This window comes from Mastigoproctus giganteus, chromosome 11 (genome assembly GCF_048544385.1).
Source record: "Mastigoproctus giganteus isolate SK-2022 chromosome 11, ASM4854438v1, whole genome shotgun sequence".
Lineage (NCBI taxonomy): Eukaryota > Metazoa > Arthropoda > Arachnida > Uropygi > Thelyphonidae > Mastigoproctus > Mastigoproctus giganteus.
The window spans coordinates 50,841,569-50,862,914 of NC_143585.1; the positions used below are offsets into that span (position 1 = coordinate 50,841,569).

The window sequence follows — 21,346 nt, forward strand, 5'->3', positions numbered from 1 at the left end:
TCGGTGCCGTTAATAACAACGCTGTCGGCGAACTTTCCAACTAAATAAGGGCCGCTATCTGACATTACAATATAGCAAACTACATCAAGAGATTAATCAGGTAATTACAATCTTTTCGCTAAAGCAAGCCCCATCGATGCTTTCCCCCCCAAAAAAAGAAAGCAAAAAGCTACGCTGTCAGAGGGATATTCCGAAAGCAGAAACCAGCGAGAAAGAGAAGAAAAAAGACGAAAGAAAGAGAGAAATCCCCGATATCTCCAACCTCCAGACTGCATCGGAGACCTTATCTTGGTATTCGTTCGTTGGTCAACTTTCGGTTACCGCAAAAACCTAAGAGACAGCGATGCCGCTCGTTATGGGGGGGAGGGTAAAGCGAGGACTTACCTTGTCGGGATCGCTGTGACACCCCACATCCGTCTGTTGCTATGGCTAGCCACCGGCAGCACCGCACACAGTGACTCCGAAAATGCGAATGTGCCGAGAGGCACCTCGCGCATGTAAGGATATAGCTGGAAGGTTAATACAGCTGGCGCTTTAGAAAGCCAAGCCAGTCAGAGAGAGAGAGAGAGAGAGAGAGAGAGAGAATGAGTGACTCTATAACCAGTGGCACTCTTAGAACGACACACAGAAGATGCGGAGGAAAAAGGATGGATGAGAGAAATGACTTTGGAAAAAGGAGAAAGCGACAGTACGATAAGTAGTTAGATATGTAGAGAGACAGAAAGATATGGTGGAAAGAAAGATGAGGAAAAGTTAAAAATGCAATGGCGCACACAAAGGCCGTTGGTGATAGATGAGCGGAAAACAGAAAACAAAAGAGATATTCAAGAAAAATGTTCTGACAATAGAGTTGAAGAAATTGTATATAAGTAGGCTTAACTTCTGTTGACAGCGATAACCGAATTTTTTTTTCAAAAATATTATTAAATGTTATTTAACTTATACTTATAGCAGTTTTTTTTTTGTTACTTACTTATTTTGATTAATTAGACGAATTTCTTAGAAGGAGATGAAGTGATTTTGCTCATTAATCATGCATATGGAGAGAAAATTAAAACAAGATACATATATCCGAAAGCTCCACTGTTTAGGAAATGTTCGATTAGTAATTTTTAGAATTCTTTAACTTTATCGATATGCCGTTTTAAATATGGTTTCTGATTTCTTTTAATATGGATATTAATTGTGGGCTTGAAGAAGCTTAAACTACTGACATAATAGCATGGATTCTAATTTAAACAGATTGTAATAAGTTATTTCAGAATGATGAATTACATGTTAAGATCGATGTATGGGTTTTCTTTTTTCTTTTTTGAATAAATTATCAAATAGGATTGATAATTGTTCTAGATTAACGACAAATATTAAGATAGAGTTTCTAAAAAGAAATTTTATTTTGCTTTTTCAATTTCTAATGTCATGTACTTCGTAATTATTCAGAAATTATGTCAGAAAATTAAAATTCTGTTTATTTAGTTTCTCGAATTCTTTAGTATCAGATAGTATGAAGGATGCTCAAAAGGTTCTAAGAACGAAATATAAGAGATATAGGTACAAAATTCTAGGTGTTTTTTTCTTACTTTTCAATATATTCACCCCCGAAGTTTAATACACTTATTGCATTTAATCCACAAAAAAATCCGGCAGGTTGGACATTAAACCAAGCTTCCTTTGATGCTTTTAGCTCTTCATCATCTTTAAAATGAGTTCCACAAAGACGAGGCTTGAGATTTCTGAACAAATAATAGTCACTTAAGGTCACGAGGGGATGATTTAATTGTGCAAATCCATGTCCATGAATTTTAGCCTGTGAAACGTGGGATTTTTGCACAGGAGCATTGTCATGTAGAAGCAAAACGCGATTATCCAAACTTCCTCGTATTTTTTATCCGAATTACAGCTTTTAACTTTGGGATAAGCCTAATATAATAGTCCCCTGTTATTGTGGTTTTAGATGCAAGGTAATCAATTAACAACAATCCTTTTGTGTTGCAGAAAATTGAGGCCAGCACTTTTTTTAGCTGATGGTTGGGTTAAAAATATATTTTTGGGGGGTTGGAGATCCTTTGTGCTTCTACTTCATTCTTTCAAGAGATAAAAATGTTGAAAAGTTTCATCATCAATCACCAAACGTATGTGGACTAGCAAAAATTAATTTTAAATTCTCTCTTTGATGGCTCCACTCTTTGATGTTTTTCCTGGATGGAAAAGATTTTGTGAACCCATCTTGTATAAACTTTGGACATTCCCAAGTGTTGTTAAAATTCTCTATGGGAAATGCTAAATACATTTTTTAAGTTCAAACAATTTAATTCTTCTGTTTTCTAAAATATTAAGAATTAAACTGTTTTTAATTAAAATATTTGGATCAGTAAGTTATAGGGAACACAATTAAATGGAAAGTAAAGGGAAAATGAGGAGGTAGAATAGTGAAATTAAAGAAATAAAATCTAGCAGTAGAGAGATAAGGAAAGAATTAAATAGAAATGCGGATAAAGGCAATTCTCGGATGCCACATCCGCACACAGAGACACCGTGGTACAAAATAAAAAAAAATAACACTAAGTTCCCACTTCTTGTTCTCCAACTTGTTGCGAATTGGTAATGCAGAGAAGAATTTTTCAGCATGTCCTCCAGTACGAATTCCAGTGGACGTAAGCTATTAAATAGGCATCAACGTTTCCCGTTCTCATTACGAAATCGGCGACATCAGTGTTATCGTTTTCTGCCGTACAGAATAGAAAATTACTTCTATTCTTCTTTAAAAACGCCTAAGGCGTTTTTGACAGATAGCTCGCTTTCAGGAAAGAGGGGAGAGTAACCATGGTAACAGTGACACGTGGAAGATCAGGATGCGACCTCAGACCTCTTGTTGCTGAAATCTTGGTATCTAGGAAGACATTTACGTTGAAAAGTTCACTACTTATGGTTACACATCTGTCTCTGACTGTGGAAACAGTCGCGCTTTCATGAGAGAGACGTTTTCAAAATGAGTTGGTGAGAAAGACAGACAGACAGACATAGAGAAAATGCAGTTAGAGGCAGAAGAGATTATGATATCGAATATAAAAGAAAGACAAGAGAGAGTGCGGAAAATATAGAAGGCACTGATGAGAAATAGAAATATAAAGTTATGTGAATTAATCTAAATATTCGTTCTTTAAACAGAACTAATATAAGAAATGATTTTGCGACGTTCTCAACTTATTATTTTCTTAAAATTTCTTCAGAATAAAAAGAAATCAAGTAAAATAATAATCTTTCGCAGTGAACATATTCCTTTCCATCATCATCTGCTGAATCATTGCTCAAAACTCTTCAAAAACTTTAAGATAGTCTAAGAAGCGTGAGGGTGTATCTAGATAAGCTTCTTTCTCCCCAAAAAATCCAGAATATCTTACCTAGTCTTCAATCATCTTTATGAGAATATATGTAGCATACATTTTTTATCAACGTGGCTGAGTTAGTTGGTCTCAGGCGAGGGTAGGATGGTTTTTGCTCCCAGAAACTTGGGTTTTTCCTCCAGCAAACAGAAAATATACATAGGACCGCTTGAAAGCATCCATTAACTTTGCTTTTGTCAAGAAATTCGTTGAGAAAGCTTTACAAGCAATGCTAATTGCCATTTAGAAAAGACTAAATCTTAGATTTAGTTTCCCCAAGCCCCAAGAAGGGTCGTGGCTTCATCAGAATGTATATAAATATTCAGAACAGTAGAATATGAAGCCACAATTCTAGTTTTTCATTCTCACCAGTTGTAGTTGCATATGTCATTCTGTTTATCAAAGAAAGGGCATTCGGTGAGTTGAATGCTCTTCCGTTACCACAAAGACAGGAAATATAATAGTAAATGGTATGCCTTGTGTTGATACTTTTAGCAAATTCTTGAGATGTATGTAATTCCTCTCTGTCTTCCTCTTATAGCAATTGCTTGTTTATCAGTACTTCTAACGATACAATAGAATCTGAAGTGAGAGTTTTCATCCCACATCAAGTTTCTCCTTCCGATCATACTGATTGCCCTTAAATCCTCCTCGACTGTCCTGAGAAAACTTTCTTATCTATTGGCAGGGAATGAAGTCACTTAAGGAAAACTGGCTGTTCGTCTAGATGATCGAGTTGGAATACGAAAGTACCAGCATCTTCCAGACTTTTTCCCTGTGGAATGTAAATTCATCCGGTGATGCTATCAGCAGCAGTGAGCAAATTTGCAACGAGGAGTGAAGATCTACTATGCCGATTCGATGCGTTTGGGGAATACGGGGCGAACGAGATCACACTCTTGGTTTAAAGAAATCTGTGTTCGAGTGACCCAGCAAACGCACCGCCTTCTTTGTAATTCCGCAGATGTCAATCACCTCTTGTTTATACAAGTCAAAGATATTGCGGTATTCCAGCTATGCGTTTGAGTTCCGATGCTGTCTAAGAGAACAACTGGAAGAAATAAATCCTGCACAATTTTATTTTGTGCTTCAAAAACTATTAAAACTATATTAATATAAAACTAGAAACAACAAAAAAAAACACTCAGCAACGAAAAATATTCTTAATAACGTTCTGATTCAGCAAATAACAATTACAACTCTAAATCTTTAATTAAAAACCGAAAGAAACAAACTTCAGACGTAAACAGAGAAGAGAAAACATTATCACAAAGCCCATATCTTTTACGAACTAAATCTTCTTCATGCAACAGCCAATTATTTTTTCATAAGTGAGAAAAGAGAGACTCAGAGTTCTTCCTTAACGTAATAAACATAGGAGACTTCAACGCTGGGTGAAGTGTTTACCTCGAAAGGTGTTTACCAGGAGCATAGATGGAAAGGCCAATAGAGAAACAGAAGAGGAAATGAATTATAGAAGAGTTCAGTCATAACTCCTACACGTCCCAGAGTGATGGGCATTTTTGTGGCCTGCTTGTTTGTTTCGGGAAGTGACTTAGCAGACATCAACATCAAAATCTCATCTCTGTAAGCAGAACCATCTGGATGTGGAATTCAGCGATTCTCATTGGAGGTATAATGGTAGAAGGTAAAGTCGATTAAACGAGATAAATGTTTCATGATATATCTTTAAAATATTCAACTGTCTTGCTGTAGTTTAATGCTCTGCGAATAGGAATCCAAATTTATTTTCTGTCTTTTCTCAATGTCTCTTAACTAGACCAATAATCATTATATAAACAACAAATTTATTGATGTTTCTCGGTGACATCATCATTATAACCAAAGAGATGGCCACTTGATCCATCAGTACAACCATCCATATTGACTACGTGTTGTACTAGAGATAAAGGAAATAGAGGAAAACTCATAACTATAGTCGATATATGAAATCCAGTAAATGTACCTCAATACAGAACTAGCAAGGTCACCTCTAAAATGCAACGTCTAATGCTAAGGTTCAGAAGATGCTTTCTTTGAGCTAAAAGTAGCTCTTACTCACTACCACCTTGTAACATCAGCACCGTGAAGTGTCCTTTTTCTCACTCAGAGCCTCAAGAAACAATCGAATACGCTCAAGATTTTTACTTTTAAAGTAGAAGACCCTGGTGCGTAATACTCGTGTGATGGAGTGAGGTTTCAGAAGGTAATTTTGTTTTAGAATGGAAGTGCTAAGGAATGAATACATTTCTTCAAAGTTAAAAGAACATTTCTTAAAGTTTCTTAAGAGAATGCAAATTTCTTAACGCTACCCCAACGTATAACAGTATGCCCATTACTTTCTCATTACATTACAGACTCGATCCGGACTGGTGAAACATCCTGGTTTCCTTTTAGACAATAATTTGAAGAAATGGACTTCAAAATATCTCTCTCTTTCTCTTTGTTCGAATTTCTCTCTCTCTCTATCTATATTTCTATTTTAGAAGTGATAAAAACTGAGCAAGTTCTAACGTTTCTTAGTTATTTCAGTTTGAAATCGTGGATATTTGGAATTTCTATTTGCTTTCTTATCTATTTAAAAGAATATTAAATTAAAAACGTAATAAGCAGTTAATTAAAAAATTATAATAGGAACACCTTTGGATGATGCTTGAATTTTATTTTAATTTGATTATTAGAAATACCTTTCACTAGAATGGGTACAAATTAAAAATATTAAATCAAATGATCAAATCGGATTTTATTGATATAATTCTAATAATATCTGTTGTGTGAACTGTTTTTCTACTACTTAACAGGGCATATAGTGTTTTCTTCAATGACCAGAAGAGATCGATTGATGACATGGAATTCAATGATGATTCATCTTTGTAAATTGCTAAGCTGAACATTTAAACCTAACAAAACGGTTGATGTGTTTATTTCTGGAGTGAGAGAATTTGCTTTTGTACTACTCTTGATATATCGGTGTCAAACCAGCATTGAAATGAACCAGTAAAATTCGCCTACACCGGGTGGAAAAGACCAGAGTTCGAATCCGGCCGATAACGTGAGGAACTTATATAGGGTTTTGCACAACGTGGCTGAGATAGTCGGCCTCAGGTGAAGGTAGCATGGTGTTTTCTCCAAACTCTGGCTTTTCGACAAATGTTTGCAGATGAATGAATAAATATTTATTGTATGTAAAGACAGGATACAATGCACCCATCACGGCCTGCTGCCAAGAGTTTCACATGGATAGTAATATAATAAAATAACAAGATAAATAATTTAATAAAAAATAGCAAAACTAAATAAATAAAATAAAATCCATGAACACCAATACCATGTGAACCAGTTGTCCATACATCAAGATTACAGGATTTGTGGCTCATAGATTACAGTGGCACAGATCAGTTTTTTTTCAGAGTTCGCAGATAGATTTTTACAGTTCAGATTCGTCACCCTACTGGGTGGGGAGAAAATCACGTGCCTTCATTAAGATTCTACTCCTGTACCGCTTGTCACAGGAAAACTGGTTCAGATCCACGTCCAGCGATTGTATCGTCGTTAACATTTGTGTGGATAGAAACCTGTCAGATTTATGTAGTCTACCATGGGTCGATCACAGCTGTGGCTTTGCCCTCAGCGCAGGAGGAGGAACTCTCCAGCGGATCACGTCCCAGATGTTGGGAACAGAGATCTTTCCCGTGAGCATCTTCACAGCGAAAGTTAAGCATCTCTGCTCCATCTTCACTGGCAGTTGTTCCAGACCGAGAGCAGTGGCCACAGTTGTATTTCTCTGCTGTGGAGGTAATTGAGACTTCCATATGGCCAATTTAAATAACCAAAACTCGGCTACAGATAGTAGCTTTAGTGTAGTTTTGGTCGCAGAACCCCAAATTTCTGCTCCACAGAGGACGCATTGGAAAATGACGGTCTGGATGAATTTCTTTGTAGTGCTTGAGTTGGTAACATATAGAAGGTATTGTTTTGCCGTCCAGCGATTTCGGCTCATTTGTATGCGTAGATGTTTAAGTTGGTAGTTGAACCGTAACTTTACTTCGAAGATCACACCGAGGTCCCGATGCTTTGCTACACTTTTAATGATTTTTACTTTTTTGTGTAGGCTGAATCACTGTCTGAACAGACTTCAATGAAAAGACCATGCAAGCGGACTTGTCTGGATTAATCTTCAGACCAAAGAATTTGAGGTAGTTTCCTAGTTGTGCAAGGCTGTTGCTAATTGCATTTCTACATCTTGCACGTTATCCGAATGCTTTATTGTGGTTAACATCTTTAAAACGTCCGCATACGTAGCCGAATAGTTAGGAGTGCGAGTGAAATAGCACGCGGTCTTTGAATTGACTAGTGTTCAAGCCCGTGACTGCTGAATGCGATTAACATTTGTATTGATGATTTATTGTAAACTCCACTGACTTGGTGGTTGTGCCGGAATATAAACAAGAACATTATGTCGGTCCAGTTGTTTACTAGAGGGACAAGGATTTAGGCCATATGCAAAGCATTATGGCCGAAGTCGCCTATGATTAAGGTAGAAGATTTAAGATAACCTCGAATTTTAACCCATCCTCGTGCTTGTATCAAAATAAAACGGTGACTACCATCCTTTACGAATACTCTGAAATTAATCCATCCTGGAACAAACAGAAAAGAATTAACAATTGGGTTCTTTTATCTGCAAGGGCGCAAATCAAAAATTCTTATAATTTAATCAAATGAAATCCCCTATTAAAAGTCAAAGTCCCAGGTACCAGAAAGCTTTAATGCGATGCGTTTTTTATTAATCTAAGTTCCTTGCACACTTCTCAAGGTAAAAAGAAAAAAAGAACAGCCGTTCTATAGGGATTTATCACTTGTTCCATCATTCATTCAAATCACCTAAGTCTACAACGGATGACAAGCTTTGCATAGTTTACTTCTTATTCTGAACATATTTGCCTCCGTACATGTGCTGTTAAAAGAGCAAGGCGGCATTTTGGAGCTAAAAGATGGCAAGTGAAGGTGGTTGCACTGCGTTGGCAGCTTGGGATGTTTACTTTCCATTAACACTACGCCCTGTGTTGGGGATAAGTCTGCCTGCTGCCTAGTGTAAGAAAAATCGATGCTTAAACTAAATACCCTTGTACAAATAGCTCTGTTAAACCGAACAAGTGGGTTGGTGTAGCTGCCCGCCGAAGTCAAAAGGCAATTGTAAGATGCCGCGTATCATTCCAGCTGTTCTAAATAGGAAATTAAAACTTATTTGGCGAAATAAGGGAAAAAGAGATTTAATTTGACTTCAGACTAGATTTTTAAATTTATCGGAAGTTGTTTGAATAAATCCTTAGAAAACTACTGAGAACTGCCAAAGGTTTCTGAAGCTGAAATTTGAAGGAAGAATGTCTTAAGAAAAACGAAAACTTCCAGAGTGATGATTAGAAACTGCGGTATTCTTTTAACAGCAAAGGCATCCTTCTTTAATATTAAGATGTAAATCGGGAAGGTCCTCACAACAGAAATTATTTCAGCCTATTGGAATGCGACCAATTCTTCCAATTTACGAAATTTTCTTAACGTGATCAAAAGAATTTTATTCTAACAAGATACTGTAATTACTGCTACAAGATTACTCGAGAAATTTCTCCTTTCTTTTACCAAACACGCAACCCCACTGAAGAAAAACAAAGCTAGAGTGCAGACAACTGGTTAACGATTTAAGAAAAATACAAACTTGCCTTAGAACGAAGCAAATTACGACAATAAAAAAAGTTCCTTTTTCAACCACTTCTTTCACGTAATTTGCAACAATTAACCAACCTCGACACCATCTTGTTTCTTCAACACTTAGCTTACAAGTCGATGAAATTACGATTGCAAAACAAGGCATTTAGCGAGCAACTTTCTTAATGAGATTAACCGAGGAGGAAACAGATGTGAAGAAACCTGTTTTCATGCGGATTGTCTCAAGAGAGCTCGATAATATGTATGTTCCTGACAGACCACATAAAGAAAAGAACCGATTGCAAGGTCCTCTGAGTTAAAGTAGGTTGGTTAAGTCTTCGAGACTCCCAAATCGCATCGCAGTCAAAAGAAGTTTCATTAAAATAAAATTAGCATTGGGTAATGATAACCGCGAACTTCCTCATAGGATAATTCATTTTCTTTATCTATTCCATTTTTTATTTTCTGTTTTTTAAGCGCACTAATTTCTTTATCTGTCTCTCGTACGTACACGTCAATTACAGACTCGCTCTGAAGACAACTCTGCACCATTTCCAGCCATCAAAAGTATTTCCTTTGGCCGTGTTAATCCAATGCATTTTATGAAGGACAACCAACTCCAATTAGGTGTTATCCCAGCACGGTAGCTCTACAGTTGTCAGACGAGCTTAAATATATCCGGAGTGCCGAAAGAGAGCGGCCTTTTGACAACCCCACTCGTAACTTTATGTAACAGACATATGCTCGAAGAAGAACCTATCTTCCAGGTCTCGGAGGACAACAAAATTAATGGCTTCCCTTACAGGCAGAGCATCCTTTGCATTCTTGATCAGACTGGGCTGTCGGCTTGACAGACGAATACGTGTGACAATTGTGCGGCTCCGAGAGGAAGGTATTAATTTAGATAATGGCCAAAAGCCGAAGCCTCTGGGGATGGATGCGAGAATGGCTGGAAATGCAATTAAAAATATACGTTTATATTTCGATAAGAGTACACATACTATATGTAAAAGTGGATATATTTATATTTAATTAAAAAAAAAATTCTGCATTTTAACTGATTAAAAGGTAAGATAGAAATAGAGAAATTGATAACAGAAAGATAAAAATTACAAGAGGTGAAAGGAAGTTGTTTTCACTCCTTTACCTGGAAAAAGATAGAGAGAATAAACACCGAGTAAGAAAGAGAAAATTTTGTTAATACCAACTAAAAGAGAGCGAAAAGACAAAAAGGAACTGAAAGAGACAAATCGAGAAAGAAAGAGACTGAATAAAAAATAAAGAAACATTGTGGAAGGTACTGAGAGAGAGAGAGAGAGAGAGAGAGAGAAAGCGAGAGGAAGAAGGCACAAAAAGAGAGTGAAAGGAAGAGACAAATGCAAGAAAAAAGTGAGAAAGATACCAGAACAGACTAAGAGAGAAAGAGAAGAAATTAAGAAAGCAAAAGAGCGCGTGTGTACCCTGCACGCACGAAAGATGTTTTATGTGTAACATTTTTTACGAAAATGGTAGTAAGAAGTGATATCATTTGCGTCATTTCCGTCTCGCATTTTCGTTACTAATCGGTTTTATCGGTAAGTAAGAACGATGATTCGGTAGAGTGAGTGACTGAATTAGCATCTTTATCTAATTTAGAAAGTGATGTCATTTCCGTTTCTTATTTTCGTTACCAATCTTTTTACTTCAGTCCGAAACAACGATGTAACGTTTTATGCTCACGCCAGCTACTTTACCGTATCAACGTTAGTGACTGCATTAGGAAGTGACGCAATTTGCTTCTTTTCCTTTTTACATTTTCGTGACAAATTGGTTTTGTTGATTCTTGATATTTTCACATCAAGAATCAATAATCAACTGCAATAGCATCATTTGGGAAGTGATGTAATTTCCGTCTCTCGTTTTCGTTATCAATCGGTTTTACTTCAATCCGAAATAACGATGTAACGTTTTATGCTCACGCCAGCTGCTTACTTTACGGAATCAACATCAGTGACTGTATTAAGAAGTGGCATAATTTGCGTCTTTCTTTTCTGTTTCTAATTTTCGTGACAAAATTGGTTTTGCTGATTGTTGATTCTTGATGTGAAAACATCAAGGATCAACAATCAACTGCAATAGCATCATTTAGGAAGTGGTGTAATTTGCGTCATTTCCGTTTCAAATTTTTCCTGACAAATTGGTTTTACTTCAGTCCGAAATTTAGTAGGTCCTGCCAAAGATTTTTCACATCAAAAAGACAATGAGAAAGAGAGAAAGATACAAGCAAGTGAGCAAGCAAAAAGATAGAATACGGAAGCAGAAAGGAAGAATGAGAAAGAGAGAAAGATGCTTAAGCATATTAAGGAAAATAATGAAGGAAAGAAGATACCAAAACAGGGTGAGGGAAAGAGAGAAAAATAGGGGCGAAAATAAGAGAGCACGAAAGGCAAGTAATAAACTAAATTCAGAGAGTGAGAAAGAGAGTTAGAGAGCAAAATGGAGCAAGAATTAAAGTGATGGGACAAGAAAAAGAAATAAAAATCGAAAGGAAAGACAAGAGGAAAAACTGTTATCAAAATGTCTGAAGCAGCAGCAAGGAAACTCAGGCAGTGTGGCTTCATGTTGCGCCTTTGAATTTCGTTTGTTCTAATGACGGTTTGTCTTTTGCGGGATAACAAAGCGTATAGGGAATCTCGAGTGAAACCCACCCCTGCACTGCCACTTTAAACACCGAGTAATTATCTCCTTGAAACGATTTAAAAAAGTATTTATTTCATCCGCGGGATTCAATTTCGGATCTCTGAAACTATATGGCAGACGACGGAAGAAATTCTAAACGAGGAGAGACAGAGAAAGATAATAAACAAAGAGGAGAGAAAGAAAATGGAAATATAAGTTAACGGGAGGTTCAAATGAAGAGAAATTGATGGAAACAGAGAGAGAGAGAGAGAGAGAGAGAGAGAGGACAGAAGTTTTGCTTGTCACTGCCATCTCGGGCCCGGTCATGATGAAAAGTATAATTACGGCCTCTTGTCGACGGTGGCGCAGTGCTTCCCGACTGTGCCATGTGTCAATCGCCGAGCACCCAACCGCGAGATGACGTCATTAGCAAAGGCGCGCGCCAGCTACTTTTTGGGTGGCGGCCGCGATGATGTGCGAGCTCATTACGACTTCGTTTGTCTTTTAAGATATGACGGAACGATTCGAAGAAAACAGGTTGCCGTAATTAATGGCAGCCAAATAAACGAGGCCACGCGCTCAAAGGAGAAACACTGCGGAGCGGAACCGAGTCAGAAAGCCCGGGCATGTCCGCTTCTTTTCGTACACAAGAGAGCGCCAAACGCATTCAGTGCGAAGGTAACTCGCTCAAAGTTCTCAACGCAGCGGTACAACCCCACTGACGGCTCTCTTTAAAGCAAAACTTTGTTATAACGAGTCGGTTCGATTTCGCCCAATGTTGCTTTCAGCCTCCCACATTGATCATTGCACAAACACGCTCTTGTTATGTTTGGCACGCGAGAGAGAGAGAGAGAGAGAGAGAAGGAAGGAGGAATAAATAGAGAGAGGATAGAAAGGTAGAGAGAAAGATGGAGTCGATAAAAAGATAGAAAGAGAGATAGTGAGGAGGAGAGAGACAAAGAGGAAGAAAAATGATAAATAGAAAGGGAGAGGATAGAAAAATAAATAGAAATAGAAACAGTGAGGAAGAGAGAGAAAATAGATGGATAGAAAGAAATAGAGACAATGGAAAGATAAAATGAAAGGGGGGCAGAAAAGGAGAGAGAGAGAAGGAGAAGAAATAGAGAGAAAGTTAGATAGCTGGAAAGATAGAAAGAAAAAGAGAGAGACAGAGAGGAAGAGATAGAAAAAGGAAAATAGAGAAAGGGAGGAAGAAATAGAAATAAATAGAGACAAACAGGAAACGAGCGACAAAGAGAAAGAAAGAGCGACAAAGAGAAGGAAGGAGAAGGGATAGAAAGGTAGAAAGAAGGAGGGAAACAAATAGAAAGAAAGAAAGGGAGAGAGAGAGAGAGAGAGAGAGAGAGAGAGAGAGAGAAAGACAGAGAGAGGGATGAAGAAATAGAGATAAAGAGCAAGAGAGGCAAAGGAATATAGAAAAAGATGCAGTGTTAAAAAAGGAGAAGGGATATAAAGGTAGAAAGAAGGAGAGAGACAAAGAGAAAGATTGAAAGAAAGAGAGAGAGAAAGAGAAAGGGAGAAAGAAATAGCGACAAAGAAGAAGAAGAGAGAGAGAGAGAGAGAGAGAGAGAGAGAGAGAACGAGGAATGGGAAGGGGAAGAAACAGAGAGAAAGAGGAATGGGAAGGGGAAGAAACAGAGAGAGAGAGAAAGAGAAACAAAGACAATAAGGTAGATGGGAAGAAATAGAAGGAAAGATAGTGAAAGACCGACAGATAGAAAGAACATGAGAGATAAAGATGCAGAGACACACACAAAGCGCGAGCGAAAAGGACAGAGAAAGGGAAACCGAAACATAAAGAGAAGAGAAACAGAGAGATAGAAAAAGAAAGAGAAAGAAGCAGAGGAAAAACAGAGAGATAGGAAAAGAAAGAGAAAGAAGCAGAGAAAAAACAGAGAGATAGGAAAAGAAAGAGAAAGAAGCAGAGAAAAAACAGAGAGATAGGAAAAGAAAGAGAAAGAAGCAGAGAAAAAACAGAGGGAGAAAGGAGAGAAACAGAGTGAAAAATGAGAGACTCATATGTCGAAACACAGAAAGAGAGAAGGAAAAAATAAATGGAAGAAACAGAGTCTCATTTCTTCCACCTCTCTCTCTCTCTCTCTCTCTCTCTCTCTCTCTCTCTCTCTCTCTCTCTCTCTCTCTCTCTTTCTTTCTGAGACTTGTAACAATCTACAATAACTGCGTGCAGTTATTTTTCAGCTTCTCTTTATTGTGTTTATAATTCTTAAGTACTCTTTTAACGTTCATTTTAGACTAATTTCTATCTTAAAATAATTCTTCCGAGAATAAAAAAAAAAAAAAAAACCTCATTTATCACGTGACGTTTGTGTCTTGAGCTAAATCTAACACAAACGTGTTTGAACAAACTGCATCTAATTCATTTCCTCCTATATTTTCGACTCACTTTCTCACCTCTTCCTAAATCGATTTATCTTCAATAACTCTGCCAAAGTTCTCAAACCAAAAATAAACTGCTCATCATAATTGTTAACCAGGAAAGACATCGTAGGGACCACCCATTTTTATTTGGAGGTTTAAAGAACAAGAAGAGAACGAAATAAGATTAAAAAAAATTCTGTAAAAGGAATCAGACTCCGAATATCCTACTTCACTTGTCATCACATCTGGAAACTTTTCAAATGAAAATATCAAAACGAGATTGTGTATTGGAGATGCCATTTATGAAATCCCTAATCACCAAATTATTTAATAAAAAAAATTAAAACCATCATTAGCAAAACAAATTTTATTTTATTAAAAATACATTATATCACCAACACATTATTTTTTGCTTAAATCACATCTTTCATTTTCTTTATACTTTTATCCATCGTAACAAAGAGTTTTTTCGAAAGATTTTATTTCAAGTATGGCCGCAAGTACACTGGCTGAAACCCCTCCTCCTTTCTGTACATCATCAGTTTTTTTTCTCTTAAATTTTCTGGAACAATTGCTTTTTCTCTTAAGAGTAACAATTAATTAGAAGAGTCTAAAAAAAAGCCAGTAAACCACTCTTGTCGGATGTAAGATGCACTTCAAAATTATTTTTCTTAATTCTTTTGTTTTAGGGACTACACTGTAGGCATATACAACGCGAAGATAACATTTTTAAAGATACTTTCGTCTTTTCTTTTTAAAAGTGCGCACTAAGAACGATTTAAATATATTAAAATATATTTTTTTTAACAGAAAACAATTAGAATTTTCTTACAACTTAATGTTCTACCTAACATTACTAATAACATTATTCGTGAGATTTTTTTCTTTGTTAAGATTTCGGGGAAGTTATTAAATTAGAAAGTATAATTTCGGTTTTGTTTAGAGACCAACAGAGAGGATGCTGGTTATATATTCAAGAAGTTTTCAGAATAAGAAATTCTCTTTTGCGATAAAAATTTAATTTAATTTTATAATTTAAATAATAACTGATTTGTATAATGGCTGACGTAGTTCTTTGTAACAGCTCATATGAGGCGTAGTTGGATAACATTTTTCTGGGAAGCATTTCGTGATGAAAACATCGTATTTAATTCATCTGCCTTTTTCTACCCTCACAGAATGATTATGGACGCCCAAACAAGTTATTTACTGCATGCAAGAGGTTTGATTAAAAAGTGCGGTGAATTTTGCATTTTTCGACAGTTAATCTCCTGCAAACATTTGTTCAATCGAATCTACAATCAATGAAAAACATTTTGGACTCCATCTGTGAACACTTTTAGACGATCTGTTGTGTTTGTTTTGATTTCTTGAATCGACTCAGTTCGTCTTTTTTTGGTTTCAATTTTGGGAGTAGTCAAAAGTTACATGGTTTCATATCAGAAGAATATGATGAATATTGAACCATAGGAAGGTTTCTCTTCGTCAAAAATTATCCAAGGCAAAGGGGACAATCCTTTCTTCCCATTTCGGGTTGTTTACTTTATATGACATTTCTCAACGATTTTAAAACATCTTGGCAATAGGCTGAATCAACATCAACACTTCGTGGAACGAATTCTTATAAACTATTCCCTTCAATGTCCAGAAATGGAGTCAGAATGAACCCTGACATGTGATTTTGACTGTTCATCTTCTTTGGCTTGGTGACGATATTATTATCCACGGGGAAGATTGAATCCTGGTCTCTGGATCATATCCATACGCCCAAGACTCGTTACCTCTTATAATTTTTCGATTAATATGCAGGATTCAACATAGCTTGCTCGGATGCATGGAGCAAACTTCGCATAGAATGAAAGGAGAAGTGTATAATAAAGAATAGCAAGATTTTACACAAAAATAGACTGCATAACCACAATTATGGTTATGAACTGAAGATTAATAAATATTCAAATTGGTATTAATCATTTTTAACAAAAGAGACAATGGCAAACACAAACTGATGACTGTTTCCATTATCTAAATGTTTGTGTGACAAACACCTGCTATTCTGTCTCACACTTTCATTCTTTCTTGCGATTATTCTGCATAGTGCACGTGGTAATTACGAGGAAATATTAGAAGAAATGAAAGAGAATAGGACAGAAGTTAAAGCTATTGTAACAAGCAATCGAAAACACAAAGAGCGTCTAGCGTGACAAAGTGAAGAAGAAGAAGAAGAAGAAGAAAAAAAAAACAATTTCTTAGCTGAACACGACTATGTAAACTTCTTTGATGTATTCTAATACTAAGTCCCGCCACAGAAATCAAAGTAAATGTAATTAGTTCACGAAGGTTTCTCATTTTACCATCTGGTTCTTCTTATGTTCCCTTGTAAGTGTGGCAAAGATTATCGGCTTGCCTCCTGCCTCGTTTAGCACTGAACATGTGGAAAAATGTATTAAGACATGTACGTAATGGAGGTAATGACTTAATGGATCGTGCTTTCTCTCTCTCTCTCTTTTTTATTTCATCCCTCCTCCAGGTTGAGCCAGCCGATCACGTGACTGGATGTTACAGTGGGGAAAAAGGAACAAACTCTGCGAGCGTTTACACATTTTGGAAGGCATTGATTGGGTCTCTCTTTAATTAGTTCGAATTGCACACACTAGATGTTAATGTTGGGTTGATGTATGGCGGTTACGATAGTGGAGACTGGCGGAGGTAACGACGCATGGAAAAAGAAAGAGAATGAGAGTGAAAGAGCGGGGAAGGGATGGGAAGGTGCGACTGAAATGAGATAAGGTTCTTGTATGTGACGATGGAAGGGAGGGGGTAGGGAAATGACAGATCTAATACCCGTCACTCTGTGACAGTTATTAGCACGCGGCTGCAGATACAGCATCTTCTGTGGTCATTATGACTCCACACACGAATCCATTGTGTATATGAGGTTAAGGAATCTTTAATTACCAGTAGTCGATGATTATACATTGTAACACGGTGCCCATTAACCCCCTAACTGCCGACAGATTTCTTCCTAACTGGTTTAACATGAATCTCATAACGGCCATCTTGGACATTGTAAGGAACATTAGCTGTTTCTCTGGAAAACTCATTCTTCCAATGTTTGGGAGATTGTTTTTATCTAATTATGTTGGCATCGTGACTTCCAGCTTCTCTTTTATGATACAAAAGTTTAAACCATTCTTGCGCAAAAAAGGTTAAAGGTTAATAATCGGAATGAGAGTCTAATTATTAAAAAAATCTCAGCAGTTTTGCACAAGAACTATTGATTTTTTGAAATGATTGAATTTCAAAGCACTTTTCAAATGCGATTGAAAATAGAATACTTGTGTTGAAGTCTACAACAACAAAGCGATTGCAACAACGAACAATTTTAATTTAAATTAATCTAATATTTGAATAATTTGGAAAAACACTAGTTAAGATAAACGTGGCTCTCTTTCATATTAAAGTAAATATTTAAGAAGATTAACGCATGGAAAGGATTGCAGAACTTGATTTATTTATTCAAAGCGATTTATTATTCGGAATTCAAATTGAAGCTGCTCTTTTGAATGCTGCTTTTGGTTAGCGTTGTTATTAAAACTATTTTTAAGAACTGTTGCTAGGAGTTAAAGGTATTTCTTAAAGTTATTTTTAGATATCCATCCCTCAGTTTTTCAAAAAAATATCCATCCCTCAGTATTACAGCGCAGTACAGTGCGCAGGGCGCTGCATGATATCGATTACCACGATCTTGTTAAATCCACAAGCCACTAATCATTCCTATTTTTCAAAGATATTCAAATTAAAACTGAATAACAATATACTATTTTCTGTTACATTACTTAAATTCTTTCAATTTGAATAACCTAACTTGGACCTTAGACCAATTACAACTTACATTGTTGTAAGATGGATAATTACCACTCTTTGGAATCTCTGGAACTTTGGTTAAGAACCAAATAAATTATATTTAGGATTATTCAGTTTACGTTGAGGTTACATAACTTTGGGCAACATGCATTTCATAAATTTATGAACCCTTTTATCGTTTTAATAAATTATTTATCTTCAACATTTCAGGTGAAATATGGAATATGACGGGTCAAACTGCGCCACGTGAAAAAAAAATGGCTTTCTTTACCATTTAGCGCATTCTAAACAGATTCCTAAAGTTTTTGAAATAAGATACTCCAGACTTATTGATATTCCTTATATAGCTTTCTTCTCAAATTCACTGCAAGCCCATAAAATACACTCGGAGAGTCAACGTTTTTCAAATAGTGGTCATAGAATCATTCGCGATAGTGGTGGCCATTGTGAAAAAGAAAAAGTAAAATGGCTTTCAGAGAGCTCTTCGGTGTGGCCAGTTGCTTGAAAGGTTTTATTCATCCTTGAAACTAGATACTTTAGTAGTTAAATATAATACCCCAAGTCCAACTTAAAGATAACAAATTTCGCTTCATACAAATATCCGTTTTGAGGCGTAGTCAAAGTTTGAAGAGAGGAGAGGGGAAATGATCGTATTTTATCAAAATAAAAGTTGACTGCTAAAGAAAACTCAGTTTCTACAATAAAGACAGACTGGATTTTTTCCCCCAAAATTAAAAAAAGAAGAAAAATCACAAAGAAAGCTAAATTAGGACTTCGAATTTAAAGCAGATTCGAATTGTGATTATTTAAACAATTTTATCGGATCCAATGCAATAAAAATCCCAGTTGAGGAAGTCGAAGGAGGTGGTCTTTAATTTAAATTAAAACTTACGTTCCTCATATTTCAAAGAAGCCATTTTAAGGGATATATATTACAATTTAACCACCTAGGAACATGCATTATAATTACATAAGGACTAATTAATTTAAATCGCTCTGTCCCTGGTCTCGTAAGTGAGTGTAGTGACCTACACAGATCAACTAACGCAGAAATGAAAGGACATATTAAAATTCCCTTTCAGGAAACGACTCATTAAAATGCATTTTGGAAAGTCTTGTTCCCATGAATTGCTCATTAAATTTAGTGCCAACATTTATGTGGTCGAAGTTAACGACAGTCCTGTCCCACTTTATTGTTTACTTCTTGGAAGTCGCGAACTGTGGTAATAAAGAAAAAGTCTGTTTACTAGTGAGATGACGTAATCATTTGGGATAAACAGAATTGCTCACATTTTTTCAGGATTAAAAATAAAAGTGAAAATAAAGCTGTTTTTAAATATTACCATACTTGTGGTATGGTAATACCACATTACCATACAGGTGGTATAATCATAATCCTTCCAACACAGGGAGGGAAAGACCTGGATTCGAACCCGTTGAGGAATTCTTGTGGTCCTTTTTTACAACGTGGCAGAGTTAGTCAGTCTCATGCGAGGGTAGCATGGTTTTTTTCTCCCGGAATCCTGCGTTTTTCATCCAGCAAACAGAAAATCTACCACAAAACCCGCACAATATGGCCGAATTTGCTAATGCGCTGAAAATCTACAACCAACCTACGTATTCCGTTTTATTCTGAGTCTAATAGAGTAAATATAAACTATTATTAGAAATAATTATTGCTTATTTCTGGAGTTATGAGGATTTGAACACGCGACATGCAAGATTCTCAGTTTGGCCACTAACAGCTAGGCCAACGTTAATCTTTTGTTAGATGAAAATTAGTGCACAAAATAATATATTTAAAAATATATTAAATCATTATTATTTGTCACCCAAATTTTGAGTTTTCATTCTGTCGACCCCCAAAAGAAAGAAGAGTAAATGCATAATACGGGGTTCATTTTTTAAACTGAATGGATATGAGATGAAAACTGAAAATATGTAAGACAAAATTAGCTGTAGAAGAATATTTCGAAACAAGTTGGTTAATGCTGTTAACTAATGTTAACACTGTGCATTACATTTCAGAGGGGGTTCGAGTTTTGTTTTCTTAAACATATTTTTATATTTTCTGTGATTAATAGAAATTAAACGTAATATAATCTCCTTATTAATTAAGATATAACTTTTTAAGAACACAATAAAGCTCTGTAGTTTTACGTTCTCCAAACAACCATTTAGTTTAATTATAACCGTATAATATTTATTACTCTTCTCCCTTATACTTAATTTTTAAAGTCTTCTCTTTATATATACATATATGTATGTAAAAAAAGATTGAGAAAATCAAAGAACTGGAGGAACAGAGAGAGAGAGAAAATTGATAACAGATATCTAGCTTAGTTCTAAGGTAGGTGGATTGATGACACACACAAACTTCCTCTAAACGCAATAATACCTAAGTGATATTTATCAGTGAAACTAAATGCGGATCGAGGCCTAGGATAATTTGCGCACAAGAACTGAAATAAGCAGTAGGGACTTGTAGTGGCACGTTCATTGTCTGGAAAAAACCTGTTTACCGATCACTCGTTGGAGAAAACACACGGGGGGTACTCTTAAAAAAAACATTTTCACTGGTTACAATAAAGTTTATCGCCTTTCTTTAACGCAGTACTGAAAAGTAGCCTCGTTCCCGCTAATTGGCATCCGTAACACCCCCCCCCCCCCGGAGGTGGGAGGGAGGAGATGAGTTGTGCGAGTTTCACAATAAAATTAATGCTTTGGCAACAGCGTTTGTTGTTTACTGAAAGTACACTTAAAAAGACGGATGGCTTCCGATAAGACGTGTCTATTTATTATATCGGCCGAATTCGACAGATCGAAGAAAACTGGGGTTGCAATTTACATAATAAAAAACGCCAGAGGAATTCCAGATTGGGGTAATTACCTCCCTTAACATTTCTCCTGTTTGTTCCGCTATGGACAAAACAGCGGCAAGATCCGCATTCGTTAAGAAACAGTGAGCACGCGCGTGCGCCCACACACACACACACACACACACACACACACACACACACACACACACACGTGCAGATTCCACCACAAGTGTAGGATAAAATTTAGGGCCATAAAAAAGTTCATTAGGGTTCGTGATCTGAATCGGCTGAAGATGCAAGGGAGGAGCGGTTTTCTCTCGAGCGTAGCACTAAGTATTCAAATGAGCCAAGACACTTTGAAAACCTTCCCTTTTCTCCTCCTTCCAAATGCGGAATTTCTAATTTGGTGAGGGTATTGTCTCCGGTTGCGTTATGAGGTGGGAGCCAGATTAGAACACAAGCGCTGTTTAGATTGAAGGGATGAACTCGAATGAAAACAAATAGAAAAACCGTCTT

General features: G+C 36.5%; 1 protein-coding gene across 3 annotated transcripts in view; it reads right to left on the bottom strand.

Moving 5' to 3' along the window:
• The window catches only part of LOC150078005 (teneurin-m-like), a 401,155-nt gene that overhangs the window by 116,610 nt on the left and 263,199 nt on the right, over positions 1–21,346 (bottom strand). Inside the window, exon 1 of one of the 3 annotated variants that reach the window (XM_090385358.1) lies at positions 385–438. The exons of the other annotated variants lie outside the window; for them this stretch is intronic. The gene's annotated coding sequence lies outside the window, so the exon portion shown is untranslated. Of the gene's footprint in view, positions 1–384; positions 439–21,346 lie in introns of those variants that run through there. 3 annotated transcript variants of the gene reach the window in all.